This window comes from Manis pentadactyla, chromosome 5 (genome assembly GCF_030020395.1).
Source record: "Manis pentadactyla isolate mManPen7 chromosome 5, mManPen7.hap1, whole genome shotgun sequence".
NCBI lineage: Eukaryota > Metazoa > Chordata > Mammalia > Pholidota > Manidae > Manis > Manis pentadactyla.
In genome coordinates, this window is record NC_080023.1 from 157,314,279 (window position 1) to 157,320,620 (window position 6,342).

Here is a 6,342-nt window from a genome sequence, read left to right on the forward strand (position 1 = left end):
TATCCCCACTTCACAGATGACTTGCCTGAGGGCCTCCATGGTGGAGATGGGACCGAGTCACAGCCCTCTTGACTCTGAATCAAGTGCTTTTCCTGCCCCTCCGCTCTGAAGGGTCCTTGGGAGAACCCCAAGGACCTGAAGAGAATCCCAGGAGTCCTTGGGGGGCCTCAGGACAGCCCCTGCTCACTGCCCGCAGGCCCCTGTGGGGCCCCGGGGGAGGTGCCTCCCTCTGTGTGTCTGTCGCCGCAGGGTGGTGGCGGACAGCCTGGGCTCTGCACTGCCTGGGACCACGGCCCCCCTCCCAGGCCTGCCTCCACCTCCCCTAGGCCCTCCTCTGGGTCGCCTCCCCCAGGCCTGCCTCTCGGTCTCCTCCCCAAGGCCCGTCTCTGTCCCCTCCCATCTCTGGTGGCCTGGTTTATGTGTGGCCCACATTCAAGGCGGCAGTTTTTCGGGTGGGAGGTCAGAGAGTGGGAACTCAGCTGGAAGAGGCCCACCCAGGCCCACCCCTGACCCTGGGCCCCAGGGTGACTCCCTCTGCCAGGGCAGGTGGCGGTGGGCCTGTCGGCAAGAGCTCCTATAAAGATGCCCCAGCGCTGCAGGGCCCCCGCACCCCCCTGTGTGCCCTGCACTGGGGAGCAGATATATTTAGACAGAGTGCTCTGTACTGTACGAATTCTGCATCCACTGTCCTTGTTGGGGGCTGGGGAGGCAGGGCCTGCCAGCAGCCACACCTGGTACCTGGGCCGTGGGCTGCCTCGGAGCTCCAAAGACCGGCTGGCTGGACCAGGGCACCCCGATCAGATGGGTCCTGGCCCTCTGCTGACTCTGGAGAGGTCTCCCTTTCCTCTCCCTGTCCCCTAGGGCCAAATCTCTGACCGTTGGCCTCCAAGTCACAGCCGCACAATCATTTGTTCCCCTCCTGCCCCACTGCCCCCACTTGCTCTGAGTCCCGCAGTCCTCCTCTGCCCTTCTCAACACTGGGAACAGTTTCTCCCGTGTATAGTCAGCCAGCATAATGAACTCCTGTCTGCTGTGGCCCAGGCCCCTGTTGGATGCTGGGAACATGGAGACGACTAATAAGGGTCCTCAAGGTGGCCGTTTCACAGTCTGGGAGAGGGATCACAGGCCACTAAGGCAACATCGAGATACCTGTTATGACCGCAGGAAGCCCTAGGGCAAGGGACACCCAGGCTGGGGCAATGGTCAGGGACAGCTTCTTGGAGGACAGAGTGATCCAAGCAGAGACCTATAGGTTAAGTGGGAGTGAGCCAGCAACTGGAGACAATGGTATTCCTGGCACAGGGACCCGCACGTGTAAAGGCCAGGAGTTGAGCTAGGACCTGGCTGCACTCAGGGGAGCGGAGAGCAGGAAGCTGGTCAAGGACTAGATCTCACTGAGCTTTGAATGCTGGGCTGAGGGTCTTGCCCCCATCCTGGACACTGGAGAGCTGTGGGAGTTTTCAGCAGGGCAGTGGCCGGGTCTGGCATGAGCATAGTGGGGTGGCCACTCAGTGGTTCCACCCGCTGCCCACCAGGCTGGCTCTGTGGCAGATGTGCTGTGCCCGGCTGGGTGGGAATCAGAAATAGCTCACACGTGCTCAGTGCTTAGTGAAGCGGCTCCCCCCCCACCTCAGCACATTTCATCTGTACTAAGTCAAGGACAGCTCAGTGTTTGCGAGCTGGGTGACCTTCTCCCTCATTTATTAATACACCACCCACTGGGGCTGCAGGCAGAGCTGAGAGAGTGGGTGTGGGGCACAGAGAGGTTGACAGACAGGGGTCCCCCAGATGGGGGAATGCTGAAGGGCTGGAAAATGACAACTGCCCACCAGAATACTGTCCAACCAGATAAACCCCAAAGTACAGAAATGAGTATGAAAGGTCCCTGGAATCCACCTCCCTGTGGAGACCGTCATTAACATTTTGATGTCAGCCTTCTAGATGTCATTTTAAGTCAATCTGCCATGGCAGGTAGATTCATTCATTCATTCATTCATCAAGTATTTGTTGATGGCTCAATCCATGCCAGGCCTTGTGGTGGCCAGAGGGGCCATGGCTCTGAGTAAAATGGACGTTTATCCCCCGTAGGGGACTCAAAAAGCAGGCCAAACAATGAGGAGGTCCACGGGAGAGGGTCATGGAAAGTATGGGTGCAAACAGAAGGCCCAAGCCAGGCTGGGGGTCAGGAAGGCTTCATGGAAGAGATGACACTTGGGCTGAGACCTAAGGAATGTTACCCTAGCAAAGAGGAGCTGGGGAAAGTCATTCCTGGTCAAGGGAATGGCAGATGTGCAAGCCCTGTGGCATGTTGGTGGTGGTGATTTCAAGGAATAAGAAGGAAGAGGGGGAGCTGGAGTGTTGAGGAAAAGAGGGAGAATAAGGTGAAACATGAGAAGATGGCAGAGACCCAAACGTGTGGGGCCTCATGGGCTGTTGTCAGTGTTTCGGGACTTACATGTGAGCATGAGCTCTGGTGCCACAAGGCCTGGGTTCAAATCCAACTTTTCCACAAAGCTGGTTGACTTAAAGCAAGTTACCTAACCACCTATGCCTCAGTCTTCTCATCTGTAAAGTAGGGTCAGTAAGTAGTCTTACTCCATAAGACTGTTAAAGAGGATGAAATGATGTAATAAAGTGCTGTGCTTAGGACAGCACTTGGTATACAGAAAGTGCTCATAAATGGTAGCTCATATACTGTTGAAGTCATCTGTAGATGAAGTGCCTAGGTGTAAATGATTTTACATAAATAGGGTCATATTTGTCCTGTTTATCACTACTTTTCCCCTTAATGCTGGCCATCTTTCTAAGTCAATGACTACAGAGTATTATTACAGTTAAAATATTTGTATGGAGGTGTCACATGTGTTGTAGACTGCACTAATTTTAAGTGTAGTGTATAGCTCAATTTGTGCATATATATGTAATATATATTATATATATTACATATATGTATATATATTATATATATGTATCATATGTATCATATATATATATAATACATATATATATATTATCATGCCTATAGGGGCACCACTCAGATCAGGATATAGGAAATTTCCAACTCCCCCAGAAGCTTCTGTCATGCCTTTTCCCAGTTAATTCCCTATCCCTCACCCCCAGAGGTAACCAGTACTCCAACTTGTCAAATAGCTTAGTTTTGCTTATTCTGGACCTTCATAAAAATGGCATCATTCAGCATGTCTTTTTTGTGTCTGGTTTCTTTTGCTCATCATTAATTGCAAAGTACAGCCATTCATTGTGTGGACTGGTAGTTTATTCTTTCCTATCACTGCCTAGTCTTCCACTGAGTGAATATCTTATACTTTATTCATCCTATTGTTGATAGATATTTGGATTTTCTGGTCTTTTACTATATGGATAGTATGGCTTTGGACTTTCTTATACATGTGTTTTGGGGAACTTATGAAGTGTATACCCAGGAGTGGAGTTTATGGGTCATAGAGGATGGAATCTTCAGCTTTCGTAGATCTTGCCAGATAGTCTTCCAAAGTGACTGTACCAGTTTACATTCCCACCAGCAGTCTGAGAGCTCCAGTTGCTCCACATCCTCACAGCATGCTGACTATAAGTCATTTCTAATAGCTGCAGGGAATTCCGTGACGCAGTCAGACCATCTTGAATGTGCTCCTAAATGGTGGACATTGAGGTTGTTGCCAACATTTACATGATTTTTTAAAAATTAAAAAACAAACATAAGGAAATAAAATTAAAAATTAAATAATGGAAGCAATGAAGATGTCCTTCAGTGGATGAATGGATAAACAACTTGTGGTACTTTCATTTAATGGAATATTCTTCAGCAATAAAAAGAAGTGAACTATCAAGCCACAGAAAGTCATGAAGGAGTTTTAAACACAATTACTAAGTAAAAGAAGCCAGTCTGAAAACATTACATACTGTCTGATTCCAAGTATATGGCTTTCCGGAAAAGTAAAATTATAGAGACAGTTAAAAGATCAGTGGTTGCCAGAGACCCCAGGGGATGAGTGTAGGAGAGAGGGATGGAGTACAAAGGATTTTAGGGCAGCAAAATTCTTCTGTGTGATACTGAAGTGGTAGATACATGACATTATACACTTGTCAGAACTCATAGAACTTTACAAAGAATGAATCCTATTGTAAACTTTGGACTTTAGTTAAAAATAGCATATCAGTATTGGTTCATCAGTTGTAACAAATGTATCACACTAATATTAGCAAGATATTAATAATAGGGGAAACTGTAAGGGGGAAGGAGAAGAGATATACTGGAACTCTGTACTTTCTGATGTTTTTCTGTAAACCTAAAATTGCTCTAAATAAAGCCTATTAATTAAAAAAAAAGTATAAAGTTAAAGTATGAAGTTATTAAAAAGGAAAGAGATGGAAACAAAATTCACTAGCTATGTCCTATCCGCTGTTTGCTGTGGAGATGATTCTAGAACACTTTGTGTTTCACTCCTGTTCCCTCCCTCCCTGCTCATTCTTGTGGTGGAAGAATATCCCCATATTACTTAAAACTCTTCCTAAACATCTTGTATAGTGATTCCTTAAAGCAGGAGGCAATCTAAATTCTGATGATAAAATAAAATAGGAGACGTGTTTGGAGGAAAAAAATGGAAGTTGATAAAGTGATAGAATCATGGAAGCTCAGATTATGGGTGTTACATGTTAGGAGAAATGATTTAGAATTATAGCATCTTACTTGGTACCAATGCATCTCAGAATTTCTGTACAGTTATCTTCACATGACAGAATGAGGTGTGTTTACATTCTGGAAATAAATGATTATGGATATTTGAACAGATGAGACTTAACATTTCAAGACTCATAGAATTTTAGAACCTCTAGGTTGAAAAAAACCAAACTATTCTAGTTTATTTTTTCCAGTTTAACTTTGATTTATTTTCCTTTTTTAAAAACAGCTTTTATTGAGGTATAATCATCTACAATAAATCACACATATTTCAATTATTCAAATTGATAGGTTTTGATAAATATATACACCCAATAAACCGTCACCACAATCAAGATGAAGAGAATACCCATCACCTCCAAAAGTTTTTTCCTGGCTCTTTGTAATCCTTCCTCTTGCTCCTCTCCTACCCCTTCCCACCTTCCCACTCTGCTCTTGCCCCTCCTATCCCCAGGCAGGCATTCATTTGTGTTTCCTACAATTCTCCGTAAATGGAACCATACATACTCCTTGTTTGACTTCTTTCACTCAGCACAATTATTTGGAGATTCACTCATGTTGTAGCATGGATATCTGTAGCTCATTCTTTTTTGTGGCTGAACAGTATTCCATTGTATGTTTATTCATTTACTTGTTGATGCACATTTGGATTTGTTTCCAGTTTAGAGCTATTACAAATAAAGTTTCTATGAATGTCTGTGTACAAGTCTTTGTATTAACATATGCTCATATTGGGTTAACACCTAGGAGAGAAGTGATTGGACAATATGATGCGTGTATATTCAACTTTTTAAGAAATTGCCAATGTTTTATAAAGTGGGTGTACCATTTCACATTCTCACTAGCAGTGTATGAAAGTTCTGGTTCCTCCATATCCTCGCCAACACTTGACATAGTCAGTCCTTCTAATTTTAAGCATTCTAATAGGTGTGATATCTCATTGTGGTGTTAATTTGCAATTCCTTAATGACTAATGATGTTGAACATCTTTTCATGTGTTTGTTTGCCATTTGTATATTTTCTTTGGTGAAGCGTCTCTTCAAATCTTTTGCCCATTTTTAAATTGGGTTGTTTGTTTTCTTACTGAGTTTTGAGGGCTTTTTTGTACTCTGGATACAAGTCCTATAAAGGATATATGTTTTGCAAATATTTCCCTCCAGTCTGTGGCTTGTCTTTTCATTTCCTTAATAGTGTCTTTCAAAGCACAGACATTTTAAATTTTGATGAATTCCAATTCATAAATTTGTTATTTTATGGGTTGTGTTTGGTGTTATCATATCTAAGGAATCTTTAACCCAAGATCATAAAGTCTGTTTTCTTTTTGAAAGAAAATTTGTGTTTTCATATTTTGAACTATGATCCATTTTCAGTTAATTTTTATACATAGTATGAGTTATGGATTAAATTTCACTTTTTGCTTATAAGTATCTAATCATTCCAGCACCATTTGTTGATAAAACTCTCCTGGCTCTGCTGCATTGTCTGTGCTCCTTCATCAAAAATCAGTGTACATATGTATGTGTGGGTCTGTTTCTGAACTCTCTCTTCTGCTCCATTAATCTGTCTATCTTTATGCCAGTATCACACCTGTTTTAAAATCAGGTCCTCCAGCTTTGTTCTCCTTTTTCAAAGTTGTTTTGATTATT